Source organism: Mustela erminea, chromosome 7 (genome assembly GCF_009829155.1).
Source record: "Mustela erminea isolate mMusErm1 chromosome 7, mMusErm1.Pri, whole genome shotgun sequence".
In the NCBI taxonomy this organism is placed as follows: domain Eukaryota; kingdom Metazoa; phylum Chordata; class Mammalia; order Carnivora; family Mustelidae; genus Mustela; species Mustela erminea.
This window is the reverse complement of record NC_045620.1, coordinates 87,578,597-87,591,152: the sequence shown is the minus strand read 5'-3', so window position 1 is coordinate 87,591,152 and position 12,556 is coordinate 87,578,597. Positions and strand designations below refer to the sequence as shown.

The window sequence follows — 12,556 nt, the reverse complement described above, 5'->3', positions numbered from 1 at the left end:
GATTCTAATTTATTTAAATGAAATTAGTGTAAACTAGATGCTTGAGCACACAAAGATAAACAAATCCCCCTCCTCAAAAAGAGTAAAACTTTATACATAAATATAGATGCAAAATGAGTCCACTAAATAAAATAGCAAAATAAATCCAGCAGGAATCTAAAAGAATAATAATTAATTAATAGGTGGAGTTCATTTCAGGAATGTATTGTGATAGTTCACCATTTAAGAAAATCTAATGTAGCTAGTCTTACTAATAAATTAAAAAAGAAAAACTGTATGATTATATTAAAAAGGAATCTTCTCCCTAAAAAAGAGGGAAACTTTGTCTAGGACATATGGAATTACAGAATTTTAGATTTGTAAGGGGGTTTCCTTATTTCCCCAAATTGACTTCCATTTTACTGATACCATTTCCTACTGTTTCAGTTCAGCTTCTAAATATTTCTGATAGTGCTTCTACTCAAGCTGTTGCAGTGACTTCATGGTAGGTTTTTCTATTCTAACCCATTTTTCTGTGTAGCTGTGATGCCTCTTTCCTCTTTACTTTGAGGGTCTGTGTCAGGTGAACTCTGCATTTCTGCCTGTCATTCTAATTGTTGTTAAGGTTAGAAGTTTGCTCCTTCTACTCTGACATTTTATACAGTTTCCACTGGTATCAGTTATTTTTATTTTTTATGCACTCATTTACCTTAATTTTAACTTCTAAGGAGTTGTTTGTTGCTTTTTTTTCTGTTTCAGATTGTTTATAGATATTTAAGATGAATCTGTACAATAGATTTTGTGCCTTCTTTTCCATGTACAATATTCCAAGAATTCTCATTCTGATTGAGTGTATTTCATCTCTATAAGGAGAATTCATTCCTCTCTGCCCCACATCCAGAAATGAGGTCTGCCTGACCCGAATAAAAGTGACACAGTATGTTACAATCATACAGTGAAAACTCTGTATCATAAGGCTATCTCACTTTCCCCAACTTAATCTATAACTTCAATTCTAGGAAAAAAAATCTGAAAGGATGTTTTGTAAAACTCAAAAGCTGACTTTAAAAATGAAATGAAGATTAAGTTCTAAAAGTAATCAAGGCAATCATGAAAAAGAATAACAAAGCTGGAAAACTTGCCTTATCAGATATAATGACTCCATATGCATGATACATAATAAAAATGAGGTAGAATAGAGAACCCAAACCTCAATCTAGATAGGGTCTTGCTAGTCAATGAAAAAAGTAATTCAAACTGAGGAGACAGAACTAACTCTTTAATAAATGATGCTCTGACAATAGATTTCTAGTTGGAAAAAGCCAATTAGATCACTATCTCATACCAAATGTAAACTAGATGTCTTAAAACCTAATGCGAAAGACAAAACTTTGAATCTGTTGGGCAAATTATAGGAGACGTTTATGTCCTCAGGTTAGTGAAGGGTTTTTTTTAGCTGGGTACAGAAAGTAGGAGTTGTTTTTTATGAAAAGGATAATTTTGACTGCCTGAAGCATCTACAATTCTGAATGACAAAAAGATGCCATGAACAGGTTCAAAGACAAGAAAGAGTGAATGAAGATGTCTGCAACAAATAAAAAAGGCAAAAAATTTGTGTCCAGGATATGTAAATAATTGGTACAAGTAAATATTAAAAAGGCAAAGAATAGAAAAATAGACCAAGGATCAGAACAGGTAATCCCCTTAAGGATAGTAAATCAGCATTTGAAAAAACACTGAACTCTTCTAGTAAATGCAGAAATACATATTTAAATGATTGGAGAAGAACAAGCAATTTCCTGTGGCAGCAGCATATAGCTCTGCAGAGTAGGGGGTGAGGAAAGTAGGGGGTGAGGAGACTGGGCAGATAGGGAAAGGAATCCAGGGGTTCAGGTAAGGAGAGGGACAGAGACCCCCTCCTCTTAAAAAATAAACCTTTTCCAATAGAACTTTTCCATTCTGGACTCAGCCTTTATACATATTCCAGCCACTTGGGATACTCTGTGTCTACACTGGCAAACTCCTACTCATTCTTCAAGACTCAATGTAGTTCTCTGCATTGACCAACACAGATGGGGCTCATTGTCCCTGTCCCACACTCTCAGGGCACTGTGTACATCTCTCAGTCATTATCCTCAGATGCTGGGTGGCAATCACCTCTTCTTCATGTTCCCCCCACGAGGGATTTAAGAATATTTGCCTCTCCAGCACCAACCAGTTTGTTCGATGGAGGAAAGAAGACATGGAAAGAAGCCTCTATTGCTCAAGGAAGCCTCTTGATCTTTTGCCAGCTGGACACCAGCTCTTCCGCCCTCGTTTGGATAAACATTCTGGGTTTGGTACGCAGACGGCTCCAGCCAATTCCTGTGACCCTACATGAACCTGAGGAGCCTTCCCAGATGGGTCAATGACTCTGCAGCCCAGCTCCTTGGTAAATGGGACTACCAAATTATCAACAATAAAACCTAATGGCAGCTGGGAGTGTCCCAAGAGCTCACCAGAACTGTATATTACTAGTCCTGGGCTTTTAACCTTTGGAAATCCTCTTTCTTTAGAATCCCAGCCATCCTTCTGGACAGGATCCAGTCATATACTTCAAATTCCAAAGACTAGTCCTGCCTGTTTTCCTCCAGCCATGGGGTAGATGGTCTGGCCCTAGGGGCTCTGGTGCAGGTCCAATGCTATGTAAGTGCCTCAGAAGAGGCACCACATGATTGATGAGCTGTAGTCCAATCTAGAATTCTGCAACTCCTATCTGCTGGAATCAGGAGCTTTCCTTGAGTGCTGGTCATCTGCTCCCTCTTCTGAAATTCAATGTTGTGTTTTGGTCCACATGACCATGTGTCTCTTAGCCATTTGTATGTTTTCTTTGGAGAAGTGTCTGTTCATGTATTCTGCCCATTTTTTGATGTGATTATCTGTTTTGTGTGTGTTGAGTTTGAGGAGTTCTTTATAGATCTCGGATATCAGCCCTTTGTCTGTAGTGTCATTTGCGAATACTTTCTCCTATTCTGTGGGTTGCCTCGTTGTTTTGTTGACTGTTTCCTTTGCTGTGCAGAAGCTTTTGATCTTGATGAAGTCCTGAAAGTTCATTTTTGCTCTTGTTTCCTTTGCCTTTGGAGACATATCTTGAAAGAAGTTGCTGTTCCAATGCCGAAGAGGTTATTGACTATGTTCTCCTCTAGGATTTTGATAGATTTCTGCTTCACGTTGAGGTCTTTTATCCATTTCGAGTTTATCTTTGTGTATGGTGTAAGAGAATGGTTGAGTTTCATTCTTCTATACATAGCTGTGACTAGCACAAGTACTATTTGAGGGGTAATGTGAGATGCTTAATGATTGGAGAGGCATCCCCACATCTCCTTCATCCCAAGTTTGATTTTCTCATTAGTAGAGAAGTCCTGCAGTGTGGGAATTGTCCTGGGAGGGGAGGAGGCAAAGTGTTGGTAAAATAGAGACTTGAACCAGAATTGAGGGACTATTCTTGGCTATCTGCCTAAGGAGCAGAGGTCTGGTATAAATCCTCGGGTTACCATTTCTTTGTTCTCAAGGATTGGCCTTACCGAACAGCCACAAATCAATTTGCATTCCTTACTTATTCAGGGTTATTCAATAATAATTCCCACTATCACAGTGTCACAAAACACTTCATTTTCACTATTTTTCTATATGACTGGCATGTAAAATGTACACAATTTGGTGAAATTCATGTGATTTGTTGATGCTAGGTACAGGGAAAGATCCAAGAAATACCCTCAGGTGTTAAGAAAAGTCTGCATCTATCTGGAAACCTTCTTGTTGATGGGCAAGCACTGTATTTTTTCAAGAAGAAAATAAAACAATAATCCTAAGACAAAACTGGAGGTAAGGAGGTAAGGAGATATTGACAGTCTTGCTTCTCCTAACTTGGCTAATAATTGCCCTGAGACTGTTGAGGTCTGTGGTTTCATATTTATACATGATCATTCTTTACACAATTATGTGAGCCTTGACCAAAACATACCCTTTTCAGGACACACTTGAGAAGCACATAGTCTTTTCCCTTAAGCATTGAGGGTAAATATAACCCTCTAAGATTCTGGAAACCAAACTGGTTTTGTCTTCTCTGGATTGCCATGGGATCCCAAGGAGCCTAACTTACCAAAAGAGCAGAGGAATATAGGAATCCTTCTAGTCCTTATTGTTGAGTCTCCTTAACCCACAAACACACACTCTGTCCCATCCCAAGATCAAACTATGCCCTAGGAAAGGAAAGAGCCCCATGTCAGTTGCTTATGGTTTTAACATGGAAGTTCATTAACCCAAATCTGCAGGAGCAAAAGGCTTACCTGCCTGGTGCCACAGTCCTGCTCCTCTGCCTCATTACCGCCCACTGGCCACAGCGAGACTTCAGAACCCTTAACTCTAAATATGGGAGGCCTCAGAAACTATCTACTGTGACCTCACTCAAACATCTGTCCTTCTCCCACAGGGATAGATATGTTGGGTCTCTGGCTCAATTTGGACTTTCTATTAAGACATGCATGTCTCGCCTGCACTTTGCATTATAAACCGATTTTCTGGCTTGGAATCTGCCCTTGTAGCTGCTCCTAGAATAATCAACCCAAGGTGGTATGTCCATGTTTGGACCAGTGTCTTCTTTTCAACCCTGAAAACCTAAGCGGATTCTCTATCACAACCAGGAGAAGTAGGGTATTGGATGGGTAAGTGGCAGAAAGTGGATTCAATTCTAGTTCTTACCACCCTACAATACATAAAACATCTCATTTATCATGCCAACCTGTTAAGAGGTTAACGATCTTTTTTTTAAAAAAAGATTTTATTTATTTATTTGACAGAGATCACAAGTAGTGCAGAGAGAGAGAGAGGAGGAAGCAGGCTCTCTGCTGAGCAGAGAGCCTGATGCGGGGCTTGATCCCAGGACCCCAGGATCATGATCCTGAGCCGAAGGCAGAGGCTCAACCCACTGAGCCACCCAGGTGCCCAAGAGTTAATGATCTTAAAATCCTAATTAATGGAGTCCTGATGTTGCCTTCAGACAGTAAATGGCTCACTCAGCCATTGTTACCAAAGCTCTAAGGCAGACACAAAAACTTCTTCTTAGTCCAAACTATATGTAGCACTGGAATAGTTCTATTGAACTCTGTTTTTTTGTTTGTTTGTTTTTTTTGTTTTGTTTTTGTTTTTAACTGCTTTTAAGACATGGTTGTTAGGCAAACTATAGTCGGAGAGCTGAAATGCCCATGTTCTAGAAAATCAGCAGATATCTGAAAGGTCTCTGATACTGGACTCAATTAAATCTTAACTCAAATGCAATTCTAACCCCTGAAGATCTCCATGATCTAGCTGGTATCAGTCCAGTGTGGAGGATTCATGTTCCTTCCTGGGATTTTGAGCCTTGGTTCCAGAGGTATAAGTCTCAGCAAAAAGTGGCCTCCAGGAATCTGCTTGAACACAGTCCTATGGAGTTCTGTGCTTGAAGGTCTATTCAGTATACCTCGTCTACTCAAAATCAGAGTCAATGCCACCTCACACAACCTTCCGACTTGGCTTTGAGAAGGGTTGCCCAGATCATGGGATGGCAAAGCCACCAGTTCTCACTACTATCTCCACAAGAAGGGAACTGGTGGGGACAGCTCCAAAGTTTCTTACTTATTTTTGTTTTTCTATGACCTCTCCAGTGTTTGAAACACAGTCAGAAGTCAATAAATTTTTGTGGCATTGCATTCACTGTGAGTTCCCAGCGAGGGATTTTGCACAGAACCTAGCAGTGCCCTCAGATTACTGCTTAATTACTTCCAAAGGTCCAATATGCAAAGAGTAGGAGCAAAATAAAAACTCTGACTCTCATTCTGATTTGTTTTCTGAAATACATTCTTTTGTGCTTATGTGAGTTTCCAAACCTCCCTGTGGTAAGCTCCTTAGAAACACAAGGCTCTTTCCATTAGCCACACACACAACCAGAGTCAGAAAGAATCGAGTGAGCCAAATTGAGTTTAAATTGTCCCCCCTTCTTTTGCACATGGGTTAGAACAAGACGAGAGGGAAAACAGAGCTTGTGTTTGGAACCATCACCCACGAGTCTTTTAATCCTGGAAGAGAGAGTTGCTTTAACGATGGAAATTATAAACTGTCAGTCCCAACTTTTCCTTAGCCCACCCAGCTGAAGTCACTGATGTCCTAAGTGACCCACCCAGGTCCCTAGCTAATCCTGGAAGGGTGCGCAGCCTCAGGCGCCACGAAGTGGGACAAGCAATTAGCTTGTCCGTCAAAGGCCCGGCATTCATTTGCCTCCTCCCTCTGCTCCCCAGCTTCTTTCTTGGCCTTCCTCTCATTCTTCCTAACCTCACATTGCACTTGAATTGGCAGGAGCCCTAAATCCAGCCCTGGCCTTAGCCCTTATCCACCTATTACCGATCAGGGTCATGGCCAAGACTCCGGCAAGCATAAAAAACTTGACCTAGACTCTTGTTTCTCTTCCAGCTTAAGACACCAGTCGAGACCCAAACCAAGCCATTGAGCACTGCACTTTGAGTGTGGGAACTCCTCTCTGTGTTGTGAGACCCCAGCCCAGGATTCCCAGTCCCCTACTGACTTGTGAGGAATTTTCCATTTAGTCAACCTGACTAATGGCTATAAAAACAATGACTTTCAAGCTGTAGGATGCAACCTATTAGTGATTTGGGAAATCATTTTGGTTGGATGTTGCCAACATTAAAAACCAAATGAATTAGAATGGAACAGAAATATTAGGATCTGTTACGTGCTGTAACAAAGTAATACTACGTGAAACACTAGGTCAATTATATGCAAATAATATACAAGGATATAAACTGTATTTTTTCTTTTGGAGCAGATCAAAAGGATATTATAGCAAAATATGTATTCCACTCCTTTAACCTCTACTAATTTTCCTTTTTCCAGCACACGCACACCAGGTAAAACCTAAAATATGATCTGATATCAACTATTGGCATGTCTGGTGCAGATTCCACACAAAGCTGTAGTTGTTAAGAGAACGGAAATTGGTTAGTCCAAAAGGTATTTCCCATCACTATGTGGGATGTGATACGTGAGATCCCCAGGTTACCAGCCAAAGCCACCAATGTGATCTGTGGGTGACCTCTAGATGACCATGACCAGACAAGGGTCTGGTCAATACTGTGGCTGCCCAGAAAGTCAGAGGCCCCTTTCATGTGTATTGTGTGTGGGGGCACAATAAGCCATGTGAATGGGAGAAGTAGGGGGTGGGGAGGGACAAAATCTCAAACTTAAATTTACCGAATATTTAAATTTTTGCACTGGGTTAAGATTTGCAGTTTGGATAAAAGTTTCCTCTCCTCACTATACTTGCATCCAGCAAGAAGGTCTTTCTTGGATAAGCAAAGCAGCTTTAAATTATTTTCTATATATCCAAGGAGAGTGAAAATGGGGGTTTTTCTACCCTGAGACACATATATTTGTAATTACTGTTATCTTTATGCAGAAATGTGGAAAAATTTCCTCTTCGGGGTTCAGATCAGCAGTTATGAGCACCGACTTGGTGAGTTCAAACTCCTGTTCTTCCAGTTATGAGTGTGACATTTGAATAAGACATTTTGTTTTCTTACACATCAGTTTCCTCCTTTATACAATGAGGATAATAGTATCTATCTCCTAAGGATTGTTTCAAGGATTCAAACTAATGTTCCTCAGGTGTCAAGCATCCCAGTTGGAACATAGTGAGCCCTCAGGACACAGTGGCCACGGCAATCCCCTTCCCACCTTAATTATTCAATCCCAGCCCTAAGATCTGAAGTGCTCCTTTTCTTACCCTTCACTGACACTTGGGATTATCTCTTTCTGAAATATCTGTAAGCTTTATAAATGAAAATGGATCCCCATTATAATTTTCATGTGGCTGTATTTAATTATAAGCCACAGATTTTTTTTTCGTATTTATTGTCCATTTTTGTTTTTTTAAAACACTTAGTATCCGTTAGGACCAACCACATCATTTGCAGAACCCAGTGCAAAATGAAAAGGAGAGCCTCTTCTTCAAAAATTATTAAGACTTTCAAGATGGTGACAGCAGCGCTTTAAACCTTTGTTAAGCGTGGGCTCCTGGGTGACCGCACAGGTCCCATGTCCCTGCAGCTGACCCTGCGCTATCAATACCCTGTCTGTTTTCTATTGGGGTGCAAATGTTTTCTTAACGCAGGGGTGCGCAAACTTTCTTTAGAGGGCCAGACAGTAAATATTTTATGCTCTGGGGCTAGATGGGCCCCATGGCAACTGTTCAACTCTGCCCTGGTGACACAAAAGGGTCCGTTGATAGGACATAAATAAAGTTAAGTGTGGTGATGCGACAGTACAATTTTATTTACAGAAACAGTCTGCAGGGCCACAGTTTGCCAATCTCTGTCCTAGACAGCGACTTTCTTTCAGTTTTTCTCATTACAAGACAATAAAAATCTACATATTTTTTCCTGGTAGCTGAAGTTTTAGGGTACTTTTGCTATTCATTTCTTGGTTTTTTTTTTTTTTTTAAGATTTTATTTATTCATTTTGACACAGAGAGATCACAAGTAGGCAGAGAGGCAGGCAGAGAGAGAGAGAGGAGGAAGCAGGCTCCCCGCGGAGCAGAGAACCCGATGCGGGACTCGATCCCAGGACCCTGAGATCATGACCTGAGCCGAAGGCAGCGGCTTAACCCACTGAGCCACCCAGGCGCCCATCATTTCTTGTTATTTATGGCTCAGAACGTGGAGTGGAAAAATTGTGCCTTGGGATATATATATGGAGGCATTTTTTGTGACTTGATAAATATTTCATGGGTCTTTGGAAGGAAAGTTTATTCTCTGTGGGGTATGGAATTCAAAATATATTTATTAGAACAACCTCATTAATTATTTTAGTATTTTATTTTTTATTTAAATTCAATTAACCAACATATAGTACCTCATTAATTTCAGATGTTGGGTTCAGTAATTTATCAGTTGCATCTAACACGCAGTGCTCATCACATCATGTGCCTTCCTTAAACCTCATTAATTATTATTCATACGCTCTCTGTCCTTTGAATGCTTAAGTATTCAGAGAGATGTCTTTTCAGATTCTGCTAAGAAAATAATTTGGTTTTCAACTTTGGTGGTCAAAAATAGATGAGGGTTATCTTAATACATTTCCTAAATATTGACGCACTCTTGCATTTCCAAGATAAATTTTACTTGGTCTTGGAATATTATGATTTTACACTGTGAAATTTATTTTAAGGATATTTGATTTGGGATTTAAAGTTTTTATTCAATCTGGTTAGAATTTTTGCATGTGAACATGTCCTCTTCAATAGGTATCGGTATCAGACATATGCTAGCTTCCTAAAATAAACTGGAAGACTCTTTTCTTCTTGTTCTGTTTTCTGGAAGAGTATAAGACTGAAATTTTCTGTTCTGTGATAGAACTTGCCACAAAACCAACTGGTCCAAAACCAAAGGACCTAACCACAAAGGGAAATTAGCCCCTCTTAAATATCCAGATTCCGCTGGGGAAGGGCAAAATTGGAAAGATCCAGCATTTCACTTAAAGGAATTTTTTTTAAAAATCACCATTATTAGACTCTTATTATCACTATGGTTGAAATTTTAGAGATTTCCATGCCTTCTATTACCCACTAGGTAGACTTGGAAGGAAGAAGAAGAGTTTGGGAGCAAAAAGCAGACCACTTTTTTTTTTTTTTTTTTTTGACAGCCAGAGATCACAAGTAGACAGAGAGGCAGGCAGAGAGAGAGAGAGAGAGAGAGAGAGAGAGAGAGAGAAAGAGAAGCAGGCTTCCTGCTGAGCAGAAAGCCAGATGCGGGGCTCAATCCCAGGACCCTGGGATCATGACCTGAGGCGAATGCAGAGGCTTTAACCCACTGAGCAACCCAGGGACCCTTAAAAAAAATATGAATGTAGTATGAGCAATTTTTTTTTATCCTGTTTAAGAAATTAACAGTTTTCACTTTCTCTTCAATATTTTGAAGTGATTTTTTTCAGTAAGGGCATGTGGATGGCATATATTTTGAATTTTTTGTATGTCTGAGAAAGCCTAGTTATAGAATTTAAATATCACATTTCACTCAGGACTCTATAATTATTGAGGTTTTTTTTGAGCATTTAATATTGTAGACTAAAACGAAAATAAGTCTGTCAATCTGAGTCTTGTTTTTCTTTTTTTGCAGGGGGAAAGGAAACTTACTATTTTTTTTTTCTTTTTTGGAAGAATGTAGACATTCTATTTAGTCTTTTATTTTAACAATTTATCTAAGGTCGTGTATTTGGTGAATGCTTCAAAAAAATCAATTAGGTTGAGTATTTGGTAGGTCCTCCAAATGTCCTCTTCTTTTCCTAGAATTTTTCTTGTAAATATATTGTATATTGTTTTTGTATAGTACATATATTTTTTATTGTGCATATGTATGTGTATGTGTATACCTTGTTCCTGGACTTTGTATAACATATCTCTTATCTCAGCATTTTCATCTCTGTATTCTTTCTGCTTGGGTTCTGGGAAAAGTTTCTTTCTTATTCTTTTTTTTTTTTTTAAAGATTTTATTTATTTATTTGACAGAGATCACAAGTAGGCAGAGAGGCAGGCAGAGAGAGGGGGGAGGCAGGCTCCCCGCTGAACAGAGAGCCCAATGTGGGGCTCGATCCCAGGACCCTGAGATCATGACCTGAGCCGAAGGCAGAGGCTTAACCCACTGAGCCACCCCCGGGGAAAAGTTTCTTAAAGTGTCTTTTGATGAATTGAATTTACTTTCTGAAATATTCAGTATGGTGGACATTGTTTCCAGTGGATTTGAAAAGTCAGAAATAGAATATTTTCTCTGCAAAAACGTCTTATTTTCAGCTTGTTCCTTTCTCACAATAGGATGCTCTGGTTTCTTGAAGCATTATGATCTGAAAGTTTACTGATAATACTTATTAGACATACATTTGCTTAAGTGGCTTCAATGGTCATCGCTCCTTCCTTTCATTGATAACTACTACATCTAATGATTTTTTTTTAAAGAATCTTGATTCACTTTTTTGGCAATTTCTTGAAAATTATCCCTACTCTCTTTTTTAGGAGAATCCATATCTATTTGGAAAATTTTTTTTCTATTTTTTTTTCCACATGTAAGTGACATATTTGCTAAATATAACATTTTAGGTGATAAACTTATCCATCAAAATTCTCCACCATTTAATGTTGCAAAGTCTTGGTAGGTCACCTGTGTCTTTTCCATTCATAAAATTCTTCTTTTGTCTTTGAGATTAAAAATGATCACAGGAATGCCTAAGATTTCATCTCTTCTACTTAACTAATTTTGATTGGTAGTTGATAAGCCTATTCAGTCTTCATTTTCAGGTTTTTCTTAAATCAGGAAAGTTCTATTCACTCTTTGAATGTTTCTTCTAGACTATTCTTTAGCAAATGAAATTATCTGGTGTATTGGATAGCTATTTTTGTCATTCACTATCATCTTCTCTCTCATCACTTTACCCAAGTCATTTCCCTATTCAAATTTGAAGAATTTCTCAAATAAGCCTTCATCATTTATTTCATTTTCTGCATTGTTAGTTCCGCTCTTTACTGCTTCTAATGTGACTTCAGGTCTTTCCTTATTATTTCATACTTTGTTAACTATTCTGGGTTCCTTGTCTTCTCATCCATATTTTATCTATTTTGCAAACTTCTTATTTTATTTAATGTCACTGAAATTATAAAACATATGATGTTAAAACTGACCTCCTCTGCTTAGAAAATTCTTTCATATATATGTTTTTTTTCCACCTTGGGAATTTTGTTTAATCCCTTCTTTAAGTTGCTGAAATGTTATAAGCCCTGTTGTCATCCTTGAATGTGGGAAGGTGTAACTGGGTCTGGTATTTGCTTCCCAAATAGTTTTTTGGTGGGTTTTTTGTTTGTTTGTTTTCTCATCTCATAAACTTCTCTAAGAACTCAATCAGGGAGAAAAGAGTTGGTTTTAATGGCTAAAGTAAGCTTATGTTATTGTTCCATCACTTAGAGGAGAGAAGGGAATGAAATAGACCCTCATCATCTCCCATGGATGAATATCATCCTTGCTAGGTGTGTGTGTGTGTGTGTGTGTGTGTGTGTGTGTGTTTTGGACATGGCTGGATCCATTCCATCTTGCCATTTGTAGGGGTTTTTGGCCTGGTCTCTACTTCAGGTTCCTATTTTGTTGTACCTGACATCTTTCCTGATCCCTACCACATCCACAGAATCAAAGATCGAATCTGCCTTTTCCCTGGAGGCCCAGCATCTATGGGGAGGACTCAGCAAAGCTGGACAGAACTATTGTCATGAAGATGCCCAGTGTTCATGAGCTCTCTTTTGGGGTTTCTTGCCCCCTGATTATCCAGTGCAGCCTGCTTCTGCACAATGCAGAAGGGCTCCAAGGAGATGGTTCTCATCCCTCGTATGTCCCACTCTTCACTCCAAACTTACTTCCAGATTTGGGACTGTTCTTGGGGCTCCTTCCAAATCTTCTTCTACATGCTTTCTACAACTTGGCAACAGTGTTGAAAGTAGATCCTGGCTGACCTC

The 12,556-nt window shown here is 39.1% G+C and overlaps 1 protein-coding gene across 2 annotated transcripts in view; it reads right to left on the bottom strand.

The window, feature by feature from the left end:
* ANTXR1 (ANTXR cell adhesion molecule 1) overlaps positions 1–12,556 on the bottom strand; it is a 219,774-nt gene that overhangs the window by 186,893 nt on the left and 20,325 nt on the right. The gene's annotated exons all lie outside the window — the stretch shown is intronic.